Source organism: Calonectris borealis, chromosome 3 (assembly GCF_964195595.1).
Source record: "Calonectris borealis chromosome 3, bCalBor7.hap1.2, whole genome shotgun sequence".
Lineage (NCBI taxonomy): Eukaryota > Metazoa > Chordata > Aves > Procellariiformes > Procellariidae > Calonectris > Calonectris borealis.
The window spans coordinates 116,329,513-116,353,855 of NC_134314.1; positions in this window are offsets into that span (position 1 = coordinate 116,329,513).

A 24,343-nucleotide genomic window follows, 5' to 3' on the forward strand; every position below is an offset into this window, starting at 1 on the left:
TCCTAGTGAGATGCTGAGTACCCAAAAACTTGGGTTGGAAATTTAGGAGTAGTTCATGTCTGTAAGTGACCAAAAATGACAGCTGGTTTTAGACCAGCTGAGGCCATTGAGGGTTATTTACTCATCTCTCCATGCTATGCAGTCAGTTATTATACACAAAATTTTCATAAAGAAGAAAAAGTTTGTGAGGCTGGTTGGCCCAGAGTTTAACACACTAAAACAAAACTGGCAGCATAGTTTCTCTAAAACACAGGTTATTTTCACTTCCCATCTGAAGTTCTACTCTTATTCAAGAAGATTATGGCCACGTGTGCATAGAAGATGCTGGACATATTTGTGCTGCTACACATGAGACTGCAAGCAGCGAACGCCATGGTACATGCTGCAGTATTTACATGTGGTGCTTGCAGCCTGCAAATACAAACTTTTCCTGAAATGCCATTCCTTCTAGAAAACTGCCTGTCTTTGTGAGTCCTCTGGTGAAACCCTCCCCAGATAGATCATTGTCCCTTGCCCTGAAGGAGGACAGATAAGAATAGGAAGATGATGTTTTGAGAGCAAGAAAACCAAAGACGGCAGCTGCCCATTTTCAGGTTTTTTTTGGAACATCATATTCCTCAGGCCTCAATTCTCAAATCTGGTTGGGCAAATCAGATTTGAATTGGCAAATAGGTCTGCAGGTTTCTAGGCTGGGAACAGGCAGAGCCGTCACATAAAGCCCGTTTCTCTAGAACATAGGCAATAAAATGTATCTGGCCAGAGAAGTGGATCTGTCTGTCAATGTGTCCCCAGAATCTGCTCCAATCTTCTGACTTACTAGCAAAAAGACAGAGATGGCGTCCAAACTTCATCCCTCGGGAATCATCATAAAAATATTGAAGTTGTCTGAAGGAGGAGAATACATAGTGGGCTTACTTCGAGCCAGAGCCAGTTTGCGAAATCCTCACTGAGCGACTTCACAGTGTAGCTTTCCTCTGTGTGATTTACTTTGAGGATGCTCTTTTCTTGGGTGCACCATAAACCACACACATGGCTTCCCCTTCTCACAAGAAAATCTGAATTCAGGGACTAGTTGTGGATATCTGGTGCAAAGACTTCTTCAGAGCTGACATCTGAAAACCAAGTGTGTTGGTTTTTTTTTTGAAAGCCACTAAGATTTAGGAACCGAAACGACCAGTGGCCTAGAAGTCCTGTGTGCCTTTGGCTCCTTGCACGAGACACACAACATATTCTTGCTTGCTTCAAGTGCCACCAGGGCGAGGGCAGCTTTACCCTTGTCCATGGCTAGCGAGAATAAGCGCTTTGCCCTTGTTGCTCAACTCCTGGGTTTTGTGCCTCCCCGACTCAACTCGTCAGCCTCGCTCTGTCTGATTGTGAGAAAGAGCAGAGCTCCCCCTTCCCCCTCTCCTCCCTGCACTCCGGCAAAGAATGGTGCGTGGGAGGACCTCGTGGCGGATGCTCGGAGACTGCAGCACTCATAATGACTAGTCACTTATAAAAGACATGTTAGTGATACTATCGCTAATGCTTTATATGACTATTTATATTCATGTCTAGGGTCTCTGAATGAGATCCCATCAGCTTTGCACAAGGGACCAAACAAACACTAGCAATACCCATGACTAATTAATAGTAAATATTAATAATAGCTAGTACACTGATAATAATAATAAACATTAGTGATAACACAGCCTGCCTGAAAATGCTTTTGATAGCGGGAGGGAAGGAGGGGGGCACAAAGGACGGGTCATTCACAAGGTCCCTGGGCAGGTCTGCCCTGGGACTGGGAACCGAGTGGTGAATCCTGCCACCAGCGCTTTGTCTACTGGGCCACACTGCCCCAGCCCCTGGGCCAAATGGGAAGATCAAATTAAATAGGTCCCAGCTTTTCCAGCTCCATCCTGCCATCCTTTTCCTGACATGCCCAGCATAGCTGTTGGGTAACGTGTTGCTCACGGACCATGCACATCAGCTAGTCTTTTGTCTCTGGGGAAAGGGAAGCATAGAATCATAGAATCATAGAATCATACAGGTTGGAAAAGACCTCTAAGATCATCGTGTCCAACCGTCAACCCAACACCACCATGCCCACTACACCATGTCCCTAAGGGCCTCATCTGTAGCCTCATGTAGCATTGAAGAGACGGGGGGGGAAAAAAAGGGAAAAATCGCAGAAAAGCTTTTACCTATCAGCAGGCTCACAGCAACCTATAAAACAGAATCATATCCAACAGAAAATAGACGCAATCTGAGTAAGTGTGAAATGCAGAAGTGTTCTTTCATAGCAATAACAGCAAAAAGGTTTATTTGTTAATGACTCAATAGCAATTAAAAAGCTATCTATTGACCCCAATTACTTAAAGATTAATTTCTGTGCTAGCATTTCTATAGACAGGTGATATGTATTTAAAAGGTATCTGTCAAAAAAATCAAAGTTTGCCTGGCACAGACAAATTTGAGCTGCAGCTTAATTTTGAATATTTTCTTCTCAGCACTTGAGAGGAAACCAGACAAAGAGAAGATTTGTATTTCAGTGAGTATAAAAGTGAGGAATGTGGGAATATCCATGGAAATGGTAGCTAAATAAGAGGAAACATGGGCTGTGTGCATGGGCCCTCTCGACTGCAGGCTCTACTACGGAGTTACAAGCAAACACTTCCATTATGTTCTTCTTATGTAATGACAAGGGAAAGCATTTTCATTCATGAATAGAAATGTTTATGACATTTGTGGTCTAGTAATCTCCCTTTACAATCATCCTTCATATATCTGGAAATCTCCTACAATTTCAGTCATATTCCCGATATTATTTTCAGTTCTTTCTGTATAATTTCATTTCACCTGCTCTAATGTTTTTTCCAGTCTATTAACCACCTGAAAAATGAGAAAGCTTTACCTAGCACTTTGCATTGGGAGTAAGAATACCGTGTTATAACACCTGAAAGCACATGAACTGTTACCCAAATCCCATTCTGTAGCGTTTAAAGAAAAAGCTCATGTTTAACTGTACCACCGCAAACCAACAAGATTTTAAACCAAGGCTACAAAAAGCTTTTTTTGTGCTCTTTTTAACAAAACACTTCTGTGGAGAAAGCCAAGGATATTCTCTGCTTTTTTGACAGTACCCAGTTCACAGAGCTAACACATTTCAGTGGTAGTTTGAAGGAGAGCTATTACTTCAGTGCTTTGGAAATATTCACAATAGCACACAGCTGTTTTCACTGGGGTCGACTTTCACAACACTGTAATGGCAGTTAAAACTGTACCAAAAATCCTTGCACAGGATGTAATCAACCTCAAATCTACAGAGAAACATTGAGAAACTGCCTTCAAGTGCCAAGAAAAACAACAGTCGTTTACAACAAGCTCTTCCTAATGTCCAGTCAGCTCAACCCAAATGAGACATGTTTCTCAAAACGAAAGTAGGACAGACCAAAGAAGAAAAAACCCTTGACTATTTTTATTAATTTTTCTAAATAGAAACGCATAAGGACTCAGACACTGGAAACCACCACCGATCCCTCCTGCCCCTCTGTCTGCTGAAGCTCTAACATCAGTCAGCTTGTAAATCCAGTTCATGAGTGACAAAACGCTTGTTTTCTAACATTTTTCTCTTGCCTTTTTCAGACACTTGGAAAGTTTCTGTCCCTCCAGCGGCAAAGCTGTTATATGTCATGTTCCTTACTCAGAGAGCTTAACCGCTATCCAGCTATTGGAGCCATCCCATAGCCCCAGATTTACGGCTTTTCTCAGGATGTTCGTCTAACCGAATACCTAGATGTTCCCAAGAAATGCTTGAATTGCTTTTCACTTACCCCAGCCGAGTCTCAGCAGTTGTGGGTAAAGCAGAATGGAAAAAAGCCCTCATATGATAGTGTCTCTAAATTTACCAGAAAGAAGGAGCTGGGGTGCTTGTCCTTTAAGTGTCTCTAAAGATGGTTTGCATAGCTGGATCTCAGCTTATCTATGCTTTTCTGCTTTTGCTTCCATACATGGATCTGTTCCCAACAGTAACTTCAAGCTGTCGAAAAGAAGCTATCTGGCAGCTTTCAGCTTCATCTGACACATAAATGAGTGAAAATAAATAAATAATAATCTTTTCTGCCGGCTCCCTTTTTTTTGATTTGCACCTCAGAACACCTTTTCTTTCTTTCCTTCTCGCCAGAGTAATATTATGCTATTTTTTCCAAAGTAATTCCTAGGTGAGGGCAAACAGAAATGACCAAGGCAGATTTCTCTTCTCCCTTTCCTGCAGGCTCACATAATTTTATTCTCAGAAATACTTTTTTTTTTCCTTTGCTTTGCTTATAGGTCAGAGTTTTGCATGTTTGCTATTTGGAAATGTGTCAAGACAATATACATCATGTCTGTAGCAACGGAAGGTTAAGAGTCAAATTTTTGGAGAGAGAGAGAGATTACAGAAGAGCCACGTGACTGCTCCCAGATTAGCAGCAGTAGCAGGAGTAAGCATTCCTCTGATATTACAGTAGCCACTGTGGGACATGCCTGAAACACTGAAGAGTGGAAGCTGCAGTTTGGAAGCTCCTTGCAGATGTATTTATGAATAAATCACTCCTCGTTCTTCCTACCTTCCATACTTCCTAGGTTTCTGTTTCAGAAAGGGCTGATAAAGGACAAAAATGTGCACGGGGAGCCCTGTGTCCCAGGTCAGGAAAGTAGTCGTATAATTAACCTTAACTCTGCCCTTTGTTATCTCTGCTGTGCAAATGGGAATGTTAAGGGCTCCAGTGAAAGGGCAAGACTAAGTATATGTCATTATTATTGTATGTTATAGCGGCAACTGAGAGTAAAGAAGATATTAGTGACCTAATTGATTGCTTCAGACTGGTCTCCCTGGATGAAAGAAAAACTGGTGAAAGACATATTCAGGCACTTAGATATCTAAAGCTGAATGTAGGCGTCCATACTCAGGCCACTTGCATTGAAAATGTCATCCTCAGACTTGGTGTTTTTGATTCATTGCAGGAGAAGGAAATTCCTTGTATATACCCACACACGAATGACCTTGACTGTTTGAGATTTTTCCTAAACATCTGTTGAACACTTGGCAGAATAAAAGTTTTTTTAAGGGCTTACCAGCTCCACCTCTACAATTAATGATAAACTACATTACATTATTTCATTATTATGTTACAAATTGCGCAATTAGAAATACCACTTCAAATGGCATATTTGACTCCTGCTGTTTGGTGTCTCAGAAATTGGAGGGGATGTGTGTATGTGTCTATAGATGGGGATCCTGGCAGGTCTCCAGTATCTACCCAGCATCCACAACAAAGACAAGCTGCCCTGGGAGCACACCCCTGCATCCCAGAGCAAGCAGAAGGCCCATGGAAGCATGAAACAGGGAGCAAAAGAATCATTTGCAAAAGACGAGTAAGTATGAAGGGGACCCTCTGGTTTCTAGCACGCCAGCCAAATGATCGGTACCTGTCATTTGGGGTGGTGAGAAGTAATGGGAGGAGAAAAATCCCTTCTGGAAATCTGTCCTGGGGGTTCTCTAGCCTTTCAAGAGCAGGAGCCAAGCTCATCCTAGGAGGGTGCTTGAATGGGAATATGTGCCACTGTTGCCTGTCAGACAGGCTTGGTGACTCAGGAGGTCTATGCTCTAGTATAAATAAGAACATGATTCAGCAAAGCATTTAAATTCCTGCTTGATTTTAAATATTGGATAATGCTTTTGTCTTCCCTAGGGTTATTAATGTGCTTTTATTTCTGTGCTTTACTAGGTTGTCCAAATGCAGACATGAAGCTGCCACAAAACAGCATAAAAAACGAACAAGATTTGTCACTAACATGTGAGTGTATTTGTGTTTCACAGGCCTCTTGAGTTCCATGTATTGCTCCTAAGAAGTCTTAAGACTAACCAAAATGGACTAAGGAAAGCAAGACTGTTGCTTCAATTCATTGCATGTGTCCTCCTTTCCATGAAGGAAATGTTGAAAACCACAGGTGTGTGTAACTGAAGAAAAACTTTGGGAATAACATGATAATGCCGCACTCAGAGTTTTGGTAACCACAAGGCCAAGGGGGTAGGCTGTTTTCTGGCTTTGATCTGCCTTTCTGCACAGCCGCCGCGTGTCACACTCTAGACGAGTGACACCATCCTCTTTGAACTCCGCTCCCTACACAGAGCGGCCAAAGAGCTTCTCATATTTTCCATTGAGAGCTTTTCCATTCGTCCCTGCTGGGGTAGGTGAAGTTTGTATCAGGGCACGTGGGTGATAAGGTGAAAGACATTTTCCTAAAGCAAAAGACAAAATAGGCAGCAGTTTTGCCAAGCACTGAGTGGGCCACAGGGAGACAGAAATAAAACACCATTGACCATCGTGCCCATTGACTCGTCTCCTCCTCCCCAAAACGAGCAGGACAGAGGGAGAAAGTTCATCTTTGGTGGTGAGACACGTGGAGGACATTAGCAGCTCCTCTTGGCCTGGCACCAGACAGATTTACAGAAGTGCTGGTGAGCGCAGGCTGGGATCAGGACTGGTGCCTGCGCCAGATGAGGTGGTCGGGCTTTGTCTGCTAGGGCTGGTTCCCCTACGAGGATCCCACCATCCACCCTGGTCCCCTTCCAGGGCGGCACACCCTCCTGGGGAAAATCATCCCCAGCTTTTCACTCGGCAACTAGGCGCCGCATCTGCAGGATTTTGTTCCAGGAGGTTGTGGTTTTTTGTGCTGTCCGTCCTCTGCCTCTCACAGTCAATGCTGTAGCCTTGAGACGAAATGGGGCCTTGGTCTTCAGAGCCACTAGTGCTCTTTCCCATGCTGTGTGCTCCAGTTTCAAGCCACCAAAGAGGTGTTGAAGTGTCTTTTATGAATATCAATGTGAATTTCGCAAGAGTGATTTAAATATAGCTGCCTGCTTTCCTGGGAGACCCTGTAGCTGTATTCTCACCGCAGCAAAAGCTGCACCATATGCCCAGCATTGGCAGCCGTTTCCCAAAGACCGCCAGGGACTTCTTGTTATTCTGCATTTGGCTTGTACAGGGTTCCAAAATAAAGGCTTTCTGGGGAGAAAAAGTGGAGGGGCAGATTGCAGCTGACGTCTTCAACACGTTCCAATGTGCTGCTCAGGTGCATTTATGTAGCATTACGTGCTATGAAAGCTGGACGCAGCTCTAAGCAACCTGATCTAATGTGGAAGTCAGCCCAGCTTTGAGCAGGGGCTGGACCTCCAGAGGTCCCTCACAACCTAAATTATCCTGTGATTCAGTGAGAAACCCAGTTTAGGATATGTCAGAGGAATAGCAAGGAAATCTGAACTGCTAGGGCACCTGGGTCATCTTCTGTCTTCCTGTTGTTTTTTGTGACTATCTTAGAAACTCTTTGAGCATCGTCCATCTCTCATTCCACATACACGGCTTGTCTCCAATGTTTCTTGAACCTTACTGCCCTGCAAGTGAAAATCCACTATTTCTCCCTTTTTTTTAAGCAAAGTGATTAAAATGCAGTTGGGCCTGTGCCCAGGTAAAGCACAAGAAAGTCAGGCAGCCATTCTTTCCTTGTGTTAAGTATGTAAAGCTTTGCAAGTGAATAAGACTTTTTGTGTTTAGGGTAAGCAAATACGCCTCAAACCTGGGGAGTGTCCAATTCTTAGTGATCATTAAGTGATTGTTTATTTCACCAAGGCATAAATTACTATGCCTTCAGGACAAAGCTAATAGAAAAAATGCTAATTAGTGCTGCTCAGAAATTTTCCAGTGGAACATTTTTCTGTCAGAAACTCTCCTGATTAGTCAAAGTTGAAATGTTCCAGAAGAACATGTTGATTTTGCTGAATCTCCAATACCACATGGTGGGCTGAGGTGGGGTGGGAGTAAGGAAAGAGAGAATCCATCAAAACCCTCTTGCTGATCCCCTGCCAATTTATCTGCCTGGCTGCAAGCCTTATGGCAGCCCTAGGGATTAGAGTTTGGGGCAATCTGCCATGCAGACAACATGCTGGTGGACAAGTCCTGAAAAATCCTGGTTCCTGGACAGGAGAGGTAAATACAGAAGTCAGGGAGCCTGCCTCGTCTCCCCAGCTCCCTTTCACTGGACACCACCTGGGAACATGCAAGCAAAATGGCATATCAACATTTCCAAATGAGATACTTCAGTCAGCTAAATGGGACCTTCTCCTTGGCTTCCAAAAGAGAAGACAGGAATTTTGTTCTTGGATTTCTGCTGGAAGAGAAGGAGGAGCTGGTCTGATCCTAGCTGTGTTCATTTGGACACAGGTTTCTACAGGTGTAGCTTCTCCATCCCTGATGTGTAAAATCCGCATGCAGTGCTTTTTTTCATCTCACACTTTCCTGCCTTCTGATAGAGCCGTCTCTGAGGCTGAAGAGAGGAGGATTACAGCAGCCTGGTCCCTGTGATATTCCTAAATTCAGAAACAGCCACGTGGGCTCCAGTCTGCATATGACTTGAGACACTGAGGGCTCTCTGGCCAGACTGGAACAGAAAAGCCCGCAAGCACTGGGCTGCTGTGGCGGCGATAGAAGGAGTCTGCTGATATCAGCTCACCCTGGACCTGCACTGCAGGATTTGGAGACCACACATGCAATCAGCAGCATGCTTAGATAGTGCATGCATCATTGCATGCTTGCTCCTGGCTCTGCTTGTGCCTGCTAACTCCTTTGTTCCACTCGTGCTGAAACCGTCCTAGCTCTTTGGACTTCCACATTTACCTCCTGCAAAGAACACCCCTGGAGCCGAGCACCCATGGGGGCAGTGGACACAACCCTTCCCTTAGCTAGTACCACCTCTTCAGATCCTAGGGCTGGCAGAACATGGCTCTAACGCTGATCAGAATACTGCAGTAACCAGGACAAGGATACCCTGAATTGCCAAGCATTAATATTTGATGCATTTCAATATTTAAAGAGCTTGATAAGATAATTTAAGAAACACTGTGGCTTTTTGAATTATTTGTAGACAATTTATAATGGAGCAAATCCACTTGGAATGAACAATATTTTGGCTAGGGTAGACGTATGGCTCAGACAGCTGCCTACATTTATTTAAAACATCACAGAGATGACAATTTTGAAATTCTCTGCTAGAAACCTCAGGCCTCAACAGGCCAGATTCCCAGCCAGCAGAAGCAAGCCGAGGATCCAGGCGGTGTCTTAATACTGGTTGCAATTTTGTTGAAGGAAACTTTTGCTTTTGGAAATAAAGTAAAGGAGACAGAGGGTTTCCCTGAAAGTTTTGTTTTCAGTGAAAATATTTGGGTTGTCATCTAAAACTTGAAAACCACAGCCGGAAAAAAATGAACTGCTGATTGCCAAGAAAGAAGAAAAAACCCTGCTGCCTTTTTTTCTTGATTTGTTTGTTTTCCTGGAAACATCCTGGTGTAAGTGGCTGCAGCAGTTTACACCTGACCAGGATCAGGCCCAACACTGATAGCACTGTCACTTGCTTGATAAAAGCCATATGAGTCTGCACAGAGTTCACTGTGGCAGTCACATCTCTCATACATATCACATAGCTGCTGTGTGCCTGAAGCAGAGGGCAGGGAGGCAACGGCACAATTCATGCGACGTTAAAATGAGCTGCTTTATGTAACACAATATGCTTCAAACGCACCCAACGCACCACGGAAACTATGCAAGGGAAGCCAAGAAACCTCTGTACAATAGCACAAACAAAGACAAACAGTCTGTAAAGGACAGCACACTTGGTTACCAGTAAGGGAACATTCTGCATAAAACATCCCTTTTGTTTCCAATCTTCCCATCCTGATCATCAAGGGAGATCTCCAAACATGCCATCAAAAGATGAACCTGGGAGCAAAAATTCATACCTGCAGTGGATCCTGGAAAACAGGAGATGCTGGTTTTACAGTGCATAGGAATATTCTCCAGCTGCCCCTCGGAGGTCCAGAGAGAATCACCACACTTTCTTTTCTTCCCTAACCACCACTGGGGTCTAAGCCACTTCTTCACCTCCTTCCTCTCTGATACTCCTGTCTGCTGCCCAAACATGACCCTGTTCTCTCAAATTGTACGAGTCCGGGTAATTAAAAAAATAATTCTCAACCTGCACTTGATGCGAAAGTGGAAAGTGGAAAGTTCTCTTTTGCATGGCTTTTGCTGCTGCATTGCTAGCTTAGTCCAACTCACTGCCTCTGCCTACAAACCATGCCTTGCTTATAGCCTCAGGTCTTTGCCAATCCTGCAATCCAGTTGCTTTATACAGCCAGCACACAAGGGCAGTGCAGGGACAGAATTACTCTGTGGAGGTGCTGTTTCCTATGAAAACCAACCCATTGCTCCACAGATGCCTGGGCCATGTGCATTAGCAACTGGAAGCTTGGTTTACAAGCAGAAGCTGGGTATCTCATTTGGCCTTTCTCTGTTCTGGTTCATACCTGTGCAAAACAGAAATGATAAGACTCTGTTTCCACAGTTGTGTCCCTTTGGATTTAGGGGACAAATTCTGTCTGTTACTGGATGTACGGAAAGACTTAGAACAGAAAGGTCTTATTCTGCTGGGTTTTTAGGTACAGCTATAACGCAGTTAGGAAAAGCAATTCTTTTTTGCACCAGTGAAGCAGGTGGCACATGCAACAACTGCTATGGCAAAAAAATTCATCTATCCCAGAAAACATGAGCAACCATGACAGAAGTGTAGCAACGCAACAGTTGAAGGTTTAAAAACGTTCACGGTCTTATGCTGGGTGAAGGGAAGAGAGAGGCAGAAAGAATGGAGTTGCACATTTCCAATCACGGCAAACCACCTAGGAGCAGGCCCCCAAAGGCAGGTTTTGTTCAGCCATAACTGAATGTCACTACCACAGCTCTGCCAGTCATTCTGCAGCCAGAGGGGATTTTGGAGCCCTGAATGGTTGAATATTGCGAATTTCAGAAATTTCTCTGCTCTACACTTTGCTTATGGCCTGATACTCCTTTGTCCTGAATAGACAGGAGACCCCATCTTTTGGTTTCTTTCCCTGCCATGAAACCATGATCAGATCCACCCAGGCCAGTGGAGCTGCCAGGATAAAAGTGGTGCTTTATCTGAAGAAAGCGTGGTCACAGAATTTCGCCTGAAGGTGGCCGTCATCCTGGGAATCCCAGAGGACATTTTTAGCCCTCTGGGATTAGGATGGAGTTTTCCATCCTGTGGGAGGAGGAGTGTGGCTCAAGGGCTCCCTTGCGTCTGCAGACATGTTGGGGTGATGGGATTTTGACAACTTTTCTCCAGAGTGTTTTCGTTTCTGTTCATCAGCGTGTTGGTGTGATAACATTAATCAGCACTTCTGTGGAAACAGTGCTTTTGGAGACGAACATTGTAATCAGGATGAAGAGACACTGATGAGTATTGCTAAAATTAAAGAGTCTAATTCAGCAAAATTGGTTTCACTGGGAAAGTGTATTTTGATCCATAGCCGCCGTTATCCACTAGCTCCAGGCTAGCTTGAGAAAGCCAGGCATGCTCGCAGTTGGAGGGGTTGGCACCTCTGTGGGAGCCCCAGCAAAGATGTTCTTCACACCTCACATTTTCCCAGTGGTACTTTCCTCAGTGTGTCTGTGGTCTCCCTCTTGTGCTGTCATCTGGCCAGACACTTGCAGCAAGCAGCTTTGGCTCCCAGAGGGAAGACAGTCCAGAAACAGAAAACCCGGCCCATGCTTGTGCTGGAAGAACTGGCAGCTGCCCACTGCTTGCTGCAGAGCCCCTCAATCCAGACCCTACTGCCAGTTGAAGAGATTAGGCGTTTCTCCCTGGTGTTGTCAACATTGTATGGTCCATAGATGTACCAGGGCTCTCTGTGACAGTGTCCCACCTCTGCAGGGTAGGGAGAGAAGTCTCAGGGTGACACCCGAATGCACTTGAGACAAGAGATGCAATGTGCACATACTCCATTGACCTTGCTATCTGATCTCTTACCACCACCAGAGATGCATGCTATTAACTCCTTAGTGGTGGAACGGCTTTTCCTAAGGCAGCCTGAGCCCTTCTTCCACCTCTGACAGCCTCTCAGACAGTGCCTGCCCCTTTCTGTTCATGGTGCCCAGTGTTTCTCAGCTCTTTGTAGACATGAATGTCTCACTATAGAAAAGCAGCCACGTTGGGCAAGTCACACAGTCCTGTTCTTCATCCCCCTGAACTCTCTGGCTTGATCACTGCTCTGCTGACCCTTCACCACACATCCCAGCAGCCTCATGCCCCACTCCATTCAGGGATGGGTAGTGGGAGACACCCTCCCAGCTTTGTTCATCTACCTTTTACCTCAGTCAAAAAAATGTCTCAGTTTGGCATGCTGGTGATTTGCAGCATGTGACTGAGTGTAATGAGACCATGCATGTATTTGAAGACAAAGGGCAAAACTGAAATCCCCTATTAACGCTTTCCTTTTTGAGGCTGCAAAGGTCTCTCAGTGTAAGGGGTTGTCTGTTCTCCCTCTGGCAGCTCTGTGCTTCAGGCTCTGATCTCTCCTGGATGTGTGTAAGCCTTGCTGGAGGCAGCAGCTACAGTTATGGGAGTTGGAAAAGGGCAGTTCTTTGCACTCCCTTTGTTGCAATAGTACAAACTGGAGTAGGTAACTATTCAAATCCAGAAAGTAATGCAAGGGTGTAATGTCAGTGTTAGTGTGACCAGAATTGGGTAATTTGTGCATGAACGTGACTAAATATTAAAGGAAGATATCTATTTGCCCATAAACCTGTCAAGGGTGAAGCATTTCAGAAGTATTTCATGGCCTATAAAACTGAAATACAAAACCTAAAAGTATCACTTCCCTCTGAAAAGCATGAAATGGTTCACACTGCCAATGCTGGGGCCATAAAGCTGCAAGTGCACAGCTCCAGGGCATCCCAAGCCTCTGTTTTCCTACCCCTGCTCAGAAGAAGTGAGAGTTGCTTCAGCCTCCATGAGTGGCTTCCTGCTTCACCACCTGTCTGAAAAGAGTGAGGAAAACAGAGGAGAAAACAGAATTTCTTACTGCTGGGTATTACTGCTTATACTTCGTACATTGCCACTTAATATTGTTAATGCATTTCACACAACACAGGACAGATTCAACATGCAATTAATATAGTTACTAGGTAATCATTAATAATTTCCTGCATGTTCTCAGGGGTCTAAAAACAAGCCCCAGGCTGGCAGAGCAGCAGTCCTACACAGCATGTCCGATCAATGATTACTTTTTCTGATTTTTTTCCCTTCCTCAAGACTATCTGCCCAAAATGTTTGCTTCACTCTCAGTTGGAGGGGAGGGCAGAAAGGGAAAGAGGGAGCTGATTTTGCCTGCTGCTTCCTTTTGCGCTGTCAGAAACATGGCCCAGCGACTGTTTTTTTTGGTCAGTTGATTAAATGGTGGCCTTTGGGCCCTCAGAAGTGAAAGATCTGCCTGGCCCTGGGGAAGGAAGTGGCTCCCCCCACCCACCATGAACCATGCATTTGTGGGTGGAAAGATACTGCTCAAGAGAGGACATTTCAGGAGCATCTTAGGCATCAGAGACAACTCTCATCTTCCCACTACTGCTAATCAGTAATGATACCCAGAAGACCCTCACCATGTGAGGCACAGCACTGGCCTTCACTGTATCAGCACTGCCCCCAACATCCCCACTCTTTTCTCGAGGCATAAAAAAGGGGATGATGTCAGCAGCCAGAGGAAAGTAAGAAGATATGCTAGGAAATCTTTTTTCCCCATGGGGGTGGTCAAACATGGGCATGGAAGCCCAGAGAAGCTGTAGGATCTCCATGCTTGGGACCACTCAAACCTCAGCTGGACATGGCCCTGAGCAAACCTGACCACAGTCCCTTCCCACCTCAATTATTCTGTGCCTCTCTGTATTTCCAAGATCCAAAGGTTTGATAGAGAAAGTTTTCTGGAACTGATGACTGTTGCTTACCCACCAGCAGGTCCAGGGCAGAGGCACAGAGCTGAGCATTTCTTTCATGGGAGTGGGCTGGCTCAAGATTTACCCCTGTGACAGAAATCCTAATCTTTGCACTGTGTTTTGTCTTCTGCTAGTTTAATATTCAGGATTGGAAGGCAGTGGAGAGAGAGACTGATCACTTGATACTTTAGCAGTGATTATTATGAATTAATTCATTTAAACTAATTTGGAATTTATTTTTCTTGCTTTTGAAGGCTGCCTATGGATCGTTTAATAACGTTACTTCTAGCGACGGCAAAAATAAATACGTGACAGCTGTAGTTTAGCCATGTGTCATCTGTATGGATGTTTTCTGATGTATAATAATAAATACATGCTTGTAAGGAATATATGATCTATAAATCAAAATTTCCAAGGTCTTTGATTAATCTTTGTGAGTGGTGTGAGGAAGATTGCTTTCACCCTGTCACAAGCTATTCCTGCTCTGAGCTCTAGTAGCAACCACTGGCACTGAGGTCACAAACCAGTTTCTATTCAATCCCTTTTGTTTTCATTTCCCTATAACTTTCTGAGACATTCACCTCTGGGGCTAAAATTTTCCATGCTAAGCCTCTGCCTGAAGAGGGCTTTAGACAGCTGTATTTTGGAAGGGAGAGTGCAGAGGGCAGTAAGAGGCATTATTTTCCCCTCCGTCCTATGGCAAGGACAGTGGGATAATGTTTGCGAAGTGGCACGAAAGTCCTCCTTCTCTCCAAAGAGATGGATACAACCCACAGCTGGAAGGAGCTGGCTGAGGTAGGCTTACAAGCACACGAAACATACTGTATCAAGCATGAACTCAAAGCAGTTGCATGGGAAGTGGCGTGGTATAGCACCAGACCAAGACTCCATCCCTGCACAGGCAATGCCTATTCTCATTTGTGGGTTGCTCCACTCCCCAGGCACTATCCCCAGAATGGGGATGAGGACATCTCCAAGAGAGCATGAAAGTCTCAGAAAAATGCCTGGACCTCCCTGATACTAATAGGTATTCTTTTTTTGTTTTACTGTAGACCATGAGTATCCACGCTCTGTTCACAGTGCTTGAAAAACCTTTTAACTGGGGCTTTTGGAGCAATGAGTTTCCTGGAAGGAGGAAGCATTGTGTCTAGACCTGTCACTCCCTGCCTGGTCGTCTGCATGTTATAATGGATGGGACAGGGGTGTGAAAGAAAGACATGGTGCTTTCCAAAGCTATATTTGCTTGCTGCCATACTATGTGGTTTGTCTGCCGTGTGGCAAGAGAAGGTGGGGGATATGGGGCAGGGATCTTGTGCTGCAAAGGTAGGTGCTAATGTAGCGCAAAAGGAGGAAATGGGCACATACCTCGCTGTGTGCAAGTCTGCCTGTGCATACAGATCGGGGCTGCAGCCTGGAGGTTTATCCAGATGAGCTCTTATTCCAGTGTCCTGCCCTCCCTTCCCCTGGGTATGTTGTTTCCACTAATGAAGGTGATGCTAATTAACAAAAGCTCTTCGTAAAAGTTAGCTCTTGGTTTAGAAATGGCCTGCCATACCTCCCGAGAGCATTAATTTCTTCAGAACTGTTTTAGATTTTTTTTCCTTCTAACCTTGTTTTTGTGCTATGCTCTGAAAAAACTTGGTTCAGCCTGGAAAAACCTGGCTGGCAGAGACGGCATCTTTGCTGATACCCCTGATCTCTGCTGGCAAAGCAGTTGCAGTTTGATGTTTTTCTCCCTGCCTGTCCGCTCCCCACAATTATCCCTGGTTAACTGTGCTGCTGTGCCCCAGTCTCCTTGGTGTCATCTCCTGACTTGGAGGAGATTAAATAGCACAAGCAGTTGAGGATGCATGGATGTGCGCCAAAGAAGGAAAACGGCAAGAATTAGTTTTTATGGTTTATTAAGTACAGTGACATACCGAGGCCTGTCTAGAAAAGCTGGAACAGCTGGCTTTTAGATAACTTCAGTCATTTTAAGGACACCTTTTTGCAGAGTTTGGTAGCCTGTTTTAATTCTTGATGGTCTGTCGGGTGGAGGCCTTTGGCTGCTCTGTTGTAGAGCAGTGGTTGGTCCAGGTGAACTCCTGGATATGCTGGTGGGAAGGTACCTGTGGTGTCTCTAGTCCAATGGGTGCCTTAGTGAGGAGTTTGACCTCATACAAAGATTCCTGAGTCTATTCATTTCTAGCATTTATGGCTACCTGTACAGCGCAAGAACTGCAGCAGATCCAGTTGCAACCCATTGTAAATGTATCTGATCATCAGCCATCTCTTAGGGAGACCTCCTGATTCAGTGCCATGTAGGCAGATTGGGTTAGAAGGTAGGTACCAAAAAACCTCCATTGGTGCCCCGCATGTTTATGGCCATGAGTTAGTCCTCCTGGAAACCTGAGTGACCACATAGCGTGTTTTCTTCTACAGCATTAGGTTTGCCAGTTCAGATGAGAACTGGTGATATCTTCAGACATGGATTTAGCCAGACAATAAAAAAATCTGCATAAAACCCTACACTTTTTGCAATGGAATTATGCTTTTAGCTAAACTCTAGCCTTAGCTTAAAATGTAACGAGGTCTTCTGGATTAAACTTGTCTTTTCAAGCTGAAATAGTTATTCTTAGTGGTCTAGGCTCTTAAGGTTGGCAGAAGTGTAAGGATTCTGGTTTAAAAATATCCAAGCAATTTCATGTCTGTGCTTCCAGTGTATCTGGAAGCAGTGACAGATTCTTAATAATTTCAACTCTGTTGCAGAGCTAAACTGGAGTGTGATCCTGCTAAAGCTTCCTATCTGCCTGGAAATGAGTCAACTGGTGCTATGACAAGATGGGAGCAGCCAGTGTGCTGTTGGCGTCAGCTGGAGTGTCTCTACAGAACGAACATATGTTCTCCAGTGCAGCCACTTCATTTGCTGTTCCCTTGTTAATTTTTATGGTAAGATTTTTTTCCCCCCTTAATTAAGAACTTCGACTTTTTGAGAGGTTTTTTAATTTTCCCTTATCTGTGGGGGCAGGGAAGGGCAGATGCTAGGAGACAGAAGCTTTCATTGATGAAACTAATGAGATTTTTCATGTCCTACCTAAGAAGGAAATTGGAATAAAGACAGTAGTAACTCAAGCAATGTTCTGAAAGATCTTAATGATTGGCAGGTTGTTAAATTTGCATCCCTGCTATCTGTAAAGAGGGAGGAAAATTAGATAGAGTTACATTAGGCGGGTGAATAGATCTCTAAAGACTGCAGAGTCCTCAGTTTAGCTCAGAAATGTTCTGCAAACTTGGGGGTGGCACTGGGTGTTGCAGGGGACTAGATCCACCAGGCACATTAGTAAGAAATCATAGTAAAGAACAGAATTAGTGGGGACATGGCAATAAGAAATGGAGTTGTGATGAAGCTAGAAGGAAAGCATATTAATAAATGTTTTAAAAGGTAGAGGAGGAATAAATGCTTATTTTCTCCATGGGGAGAGCTTGCCTTTGGAATCTCCTGCATGTCTTTGAAAGGGATCTAGGAGAAGGTGGCCAAGCTTGCTGCTGATACACAGCTGTTCTGGATGGTCCAAACTGACCGAGGAGCTGCAGAATGATCTTGCAAATAAAATTCACTTTATTTAACTGCAAAATGATGTCTCTGTGTGTGTGTGTGTAGCTTTCAGTATGCTTATGTGCTGTTTGTCTCTAAATTATCATGTACCATTTACAAAGAGGATCTGAGGGTTTGTGAGACATTGTGTATAGCGCTCTGAAAACATCAATTCATGGCTCATCATGGTCAAAAAGGCAAATGGGATGTGAGTAATTACTAGGAAAGATATCCAGAGAAAAACAAACCACCTCGTTATCAGCTGTATACACCCCAACATGTGCCTCAGACTTGCACATGGCATGAAGCTTTGTGCACTCTGTCTCAGAGAATATTTTGGGAAAAATGAAGGGACAGGAAGAGGGGATCTGGGAACCTAAGGTATGGGTGAATGCTCTTTAAGGAGAGTTTAAATATAACTGGAAAGAAAACAACTGAAAGGGCTGTGATCAAGTCCTCCATGTTCATGAATAAGAGTGAGAGCAAAGAAACAGTAGATGCTGCCTCTCATAACTGAAAAATGTTTGAAGATTTTTTAAAAAACAATATTAAAACAGACTGAAGGAAGGATCCTTTTGCATGGATCCTTCATTGCATAATGAAGCTGTGGAGCTCCCTGCCAGAACATGCTGTACAGAGTAGAAATCTAAATGAAAAAAAAAAATTAGAAAACTCTTCCAGAGTTGATCTGTCAAAGGTTGTTTAACACGATAATAGCTACTACGGCCTACACTGTGGGCTAAGATGCTGGGCAAATATGGCAAGGAAGAGGTGTTTGCGTTGTGTCTCCCCTAGAATTTGTCAGTGACAGCATGTGATCACACAAAGTGCAGACAGATGTGTAACGACTATGTCTGGTCTGTACACCTGCTGAAAGAATAACTTTTCTTCCTGTGTATTTTCCTTCCTGCCATTGAGTTTTCAGGCTGTTCAGAGGGGGTCTGTGTCACTATATGAATTTACAGAAATAAGCATGTTGGAACCCTGTTTTGGTTGGACTCTCCATTTTAATTCCTCCAAAGGATAATGACAATGTAGCATACAAGGACAGGTGACAGTCAGATATCTGCAGTATATTTGAGACAATAAAGTCTATTTTGTTCTACATAATCTCAAGAGCCCAAGTACAAGGTGTCTTGCAGTCAGCATTTTCCATGTACCCTTGAATGACTTGGAACAAGAATGTGAAATGTGATTTAACAGTTTCAATGCTTGTCCTCAAAAGTGGTGGCATTTTGGTGGCGTGGGATTCCATGGCATGTATTTTTTTCTGAGCCTGGATATCTTCCGGAGTGAAAGCACTTTGCACATTGTGAGTTACTCTAGCAGTGATTGCTTTCACTCTAGAGTGAAAGTGTGAAAATTTCTTTTTATTTCTGCCACTTGCTAATCCTGTTTTGGCTGGTGCAGCCCCTGCAAAGAGCTCTCTCCATGGGATGTGTTACTCAGAAATGATCCGTACTATTGCTGACATTCAAGAAGTGCTTTGATCTGTTTTATGAAGTGCTTCACTTGCAAAGCAAGCCTGGTGAGCATTTGCTGTCTGCCAATTTGGTGGAAAGGAAAAAAAACTTAGGTCTTTTATTTTATCCCTTTGCCTGACATGGACAATTTTGCCTCCTGTATATTTACTAGTCTTCAGCCTGAGAAGTTTTAAAAGTAGGTATTTCTCAGTACAAGCTAAACTCCCATGGCTCAGCATCAGGTGAATATGTTGGGGATGCCTCCCAGACTGTCCCTGCTCTTCCTGGTGGGTGGCAGATGAGCCAGGCGTGCATATAGAGATCGAATGAGTTATTTGACTGTTTAAAGAGGAAATTGGGAGAAGGATGGAGCTGGCTGGTGAGCTCACAAATGAACCACGTAGAAGTTGCTGTATCATTCAGTGTCCAGCACCAGCTGCTTCAAAAGGAAGGTCGAGCTTGCAACTGGGGACTCCAGCAACTTCTACAGTCTGGGAAAAGCCAAGTTTCGGGGAGGGCTTTCAAAAGATGGGGACTTGTGTAACTCTGAGGGAAGCAATTGCCCTTTTAATCCCTTGGGTGGGCAGCAGTTGAAATCAGGTTGCTTAGTGCTTTCTGCTGTAAGGCTGTCCTGGACTGTTTGTGGTTTAAAGAATTTGGTTTCAGTTTCTCCAGGCTACCTGTCATCTTCTGGATGTGTGATTGTATTCACTGGCCTCTGTATAGCACAGCATTGATCTGTCAGGGAAGAGTTCAGCCCTGTTTCTGGAACAAGACAGACGGTGGTGGTGGCTTGTCCAAGCTTGGCCTGGCAATGAGCTGCTCTTTGTAGCGCAGGCAGGGCAGTTTAGCAGCTCTGCTACCATCCGTAGTCACCTGCCCCATGTCCATGGTCACCTGCCCCATTCCTGGCTCCCGTAAGCAGGGCTGCTGGGAAGGCAATGAGCCTGTGGCCCAGGATGTGGAAGACAATCCCAGAGAGGGTAGAAGATGTGTGGACTTGGTTCTCTGAGAAACAGGAAGACCAGGACTGCTAGGAAGACCAGGGGTAAGCCAGCTGGTGCACTAGGTCTTTATTTACTGTCCCCTTTCCTCCTGTATGCTGTGTACCGACTACTGAGAAACAAATCCATAACTAAGATGATAGATACTGCAGTGGTTGGTTAGGGTGGCAGGTAGCACATCTTGTTACTGTGAGCATGGGCATTGGTGGCAGGGGTAACAAAGTCCTGGCAGACCCCCAGAGAAAGGCAGACTGTTTGTACTGCACAAGGTGGGGAGAGAGATGGGGGGATTGGCTGGGAAAGGACGGGGAGAGGATTTTGGGTGGGAAGCAAAGGAAGGGTCTGGCTTTGTGGTGAAGACAAGGAGAGAGAGCTGGGAAAAGGGCATATGGGTAGAGGAAGAGATGGGTTACCCAGGCTGGTTGGGAGGGAGGCGAGGGTGGCTTGAGAAAAGAGACTGAATCAAAGTATCACAGGCAGAGATCAAATAAGAGGAGACAAGCCATGTGGAGATGAGGGTGAGTGAGAACACACTTCAAATGTGTTTTTCTCCCCATAAACCTGAAAGGGAATCCCTGTTTCATTCTCTGGAGTCGAATCGAATCCCTGTTATAGCTTCCATTTGATAAAATAGGAATAATATCACCTTGGTTAGTAGTAGTGTGGTGAAAACAGGCGCATTTGTGCGGTGAAGGACTGTAATGACAAGCTCTAGAGCTGGGGGAAACGAGCAAATTTGCCTGCAAAGTAGGCTTTGTGCTGTGTGATAAGTAGCATCTAAAATTGTGGACGATGCAGAATGTTGAATTTTAAACTAGGTGAGAGACCTTCATCTGTCTGGTCTGAACAAGACAAAAATCCTGTGGACAAAAGAAATGTTTTATTTAAAAAAAACCCCAGAAACCATCTAATACACACAGGAGGTAGCGACTTAGCGATGGACAGACTTGCATGTTCATTTCTGGGGACTTTTTTAGTTGTACTTTGAACTGGGAGAGACGCCAAGAGTCATAGCACCTCTTTCCATAAGCTGTGTTAGAAATTTAACTTAAAATATGCTTTAGATATAAGAAAGGTTAAACACTTTCAGAATATCTAAATACCTCTTATCTTCATGGTACAATAATTTATTATCAAGTCCTGCGCCTGGAGACAGAAGAACAAATTGTGCTGTTTCTGCTTTTCTGTTGATGGACTCTGATTTCTGTCTGGTAGCTCTTCCATATGGCTTATTACTTTTACTACCTTTTCCATATTAATAACATCCTTGCTTTTCTGACATATATTTCTTATGAGAGCTGTCAATTTCTCTTACCCTCATCAGTGAACAATCTGGCAAACATGTTTATGCACTGGATCAGATGCCAGTCCTCCAGAGCAAAATGAAACTAAAGTTACGACAGCTGGTGTCTAAATCTGCTGACGCTCCATTCCCTTGGGAACAAACTGGTTTACTCAGTGTATATAGAGCCTTGTGAAGCAGAGAGATGAGCCCAGGTCAGGAAATGGACAAGCAGGACCAAAGCATGATGCTGTGTGGTAGGTAGAAAAGAGACTTTAAATGAGAGCCCAATCTCACTGGCACGGAGGAAAGGTTTCTTCAGTTCCCCTTTGGAGTTAACGGGTGAAATGTACCCAAGGGCAAAGGCAATTACTCCCAGACACATTTGGATTTTAGACTACTCTTACACTTTGTTAATGGTCTAGGCTCTTTCTAGCACTGAATTGTGAAATCTTTGCAGACATAATTCTAATAGAGTTTCTTTACAGTACAGCAATTATGGTGATTGATATGGACAAATGTGATCTTGAAAGAGGAATAACGAGACAATATAGCTCAATACTAAAGCAAATGCATTTCAAAAATCAATTTTTGAAATGAGAATTACAAGAAAAATCGTGGAAGTGTGTGTCTTTGTGCCTGGCTCTCTCATTTTTGTCTGGCTTTTGTTCTGCAAAACTTTTAGCAATGACCTCAATTCACTGACGTGGATTATTACTCTCTCAGAAGGCTGGACTGTGATAGATATGCTTACCTGCTTATACCAAAAGGCTGGAAGTTAAAGTACATTTTGCTGTCTAGTACCTTTTTAAAGGAAGTGAAAATGTTCTGGAACATGCTTAGCAGTATCAAGAGGAAAATGTGAATCCATTATGGGGACATAGATAAAAACTTCTCACAAAAAATTTGTGTGAGCAAAAGAGTAGAGAGCAAATACTTTACAGAAAAGCAAAATGGGCAGAGTTTGAACTCTGGGTTCACCCAGCAAACAAGTTTACAAACATTTTCCAAGTATTCGAGTGGTGCTATAAACAACCAGTGCAGAAGAGAAGTATGTGACCAGTTCTTTGTAAATCTTTGAAAGCAGGGAACTGATCTGGAGCAATTTTCTAATTTACTATCAGCTTCTTTCCAAATTTCACTACCTCTGAAAGTTTGCTAACCTCAGACTGCTTCTCCTCCAGTGCCGAGTTACATGAGAAGGAATGTGGTGGTTTTTACTGATATTTGCTCAAGATGAAATCGTCGTTACAGGCTTGGTGAAAATGTCAAGCTCTTCCCTTCTCCTGGAGTTTCCGACAGCTCCTGCTGTACAGGCTGCACTCCCCTCTGCTGGAGGGAAACTCGGTGCTCAGCGGGTGAGGTGCGTTGGGTTGCCAGTGGAAGACAGAAACCATGCTCTTTCTTCAGTGAGGGAGACTTTCCTTCCACTGACTGGTGAAAGGCTCAGTGTGAGGGGAAAGATGTGTGTCCTGTCCCTGGCAATGCACGTGTGTGTTTTAACGACTGTATTTTGCTGGCATGTATTTCTTACTCTTGTCACCGTAAGATTCTTCTCTTTTAAATACTATATTTAAACTGATGCTTTGTCATGCTGCTGTCTCTGAACAACAAACATACATCTTTAGTGAGCTAGCTGCAGTATTTCACAGATCTATGCCCTTTAGTAACATTACTAGAGTTTTCTTGCTAGTACGTATTATTATACCTTTATCCAAATCATGGAAAGAAGATTTCATATGATTTCCATCTCCTCAATGCATCTGGATATGTTTGGAGCTGCAATGCTCCAGGATTTGAAGTAGCATGAATCAGTGATAGAGAAGACAGAGGCATACTCAGGAAATAGGAGTACTTCTTTTATTTTAAAATTCTCAAAAAACTCATGTGTACATCAGGAAAAAGTGATGCAACACGGGCCATCAACATTTACCCTGTTACCAGGTATTGGGCTCGCAACAGGTCTGTCTGAGTCCAGCAAGACACACCAGGTAGTTTTGAAGGTGCCCAGCACTGCAGATTTGTCCATCGCTCTGACTGTACTCACTGTAACTGCCAGGGGAAAAAAAAATCACAAAAAAAGACAGCATCAGTTTCTAGTTTCCTGTTGGCAGAATGATCTTTAGCCTAATGGAAGAAAGAGCACATTAGTACCCACTGTCTTCTAGCGATGGTACCTCTAGCTAGCAAGGGTGGGGACCACTTCACACAGGCTGTCTTTCCTGGTGCATCCAGGTTTCTAGGAGCATCCATCACAATTGCTGATTCACCATTCACTGTATCCACAGTTTCCTTTTCTGTGATTATAGCTGATCACTGAATGTCTGAGCATGGCTGAAATTCCTGTGCAAGGGACTAATGCTGAAGGAGAAGAGGCTGAATTGTATCCACTTACGCTAAAGCTACACTTTCTTTTGATTCAGACCAGAAAGCTCTAGCTCTTCCCTGTGGGATAAAAAGGGAAGTCCAGTAGGACAGTGTATTTGGGATTTGGCACTGGAGACTGACTCAGGAGAATGTGGCCTTAATGATCAGATTTCTTGCTTTTGTTGGTACAGCTCTAACCATTTGATTTCTGTTAATGATGGCGTTTTTCATTAATGGTACACCAAACTCAGCAAACCAAACTGTGCTGGAATCTATTGTCCTTGGATCACCTGTCTGAGTTCAGATGTTAGAAAAGGTAGACACTACAAATAGGAAAATGGTGTATTTTCACCAGTGATGTGTTGTAGCCTGACACTGAGACTTCCTGGAGCTTTCCTTAGTGCACTGCAAAAAATCTGTGGTATTGAAATAATTATTAAGGAATTTCTTTAACCCATGTTGGCTTTCTGGTGCTGGAAACTCACCTGACACATATTGAATTATATTGGAATATTGCCATTACTTTACTGAAAACTGGATTGGACACTTTTTTCTTAACATCCATTTCGATGATCTTAAACAGTCTTAGAAATTGAGAAATGAGAACATTATGCGACTAATTACAGATGAATCAGCACTTTTTAAAGGGTCAGTAAGTTGGCTGTGAATTACAAGAACCCTCTAACTGCCTGTTCTGCTTACTTGCACTGCATTAGTGAGGAATTACCTGAGAAATTGCTGCATTCAAACAAAACAAGGGGGAAAAGGAGGAAGAGAAGAAAACAGTAATCACT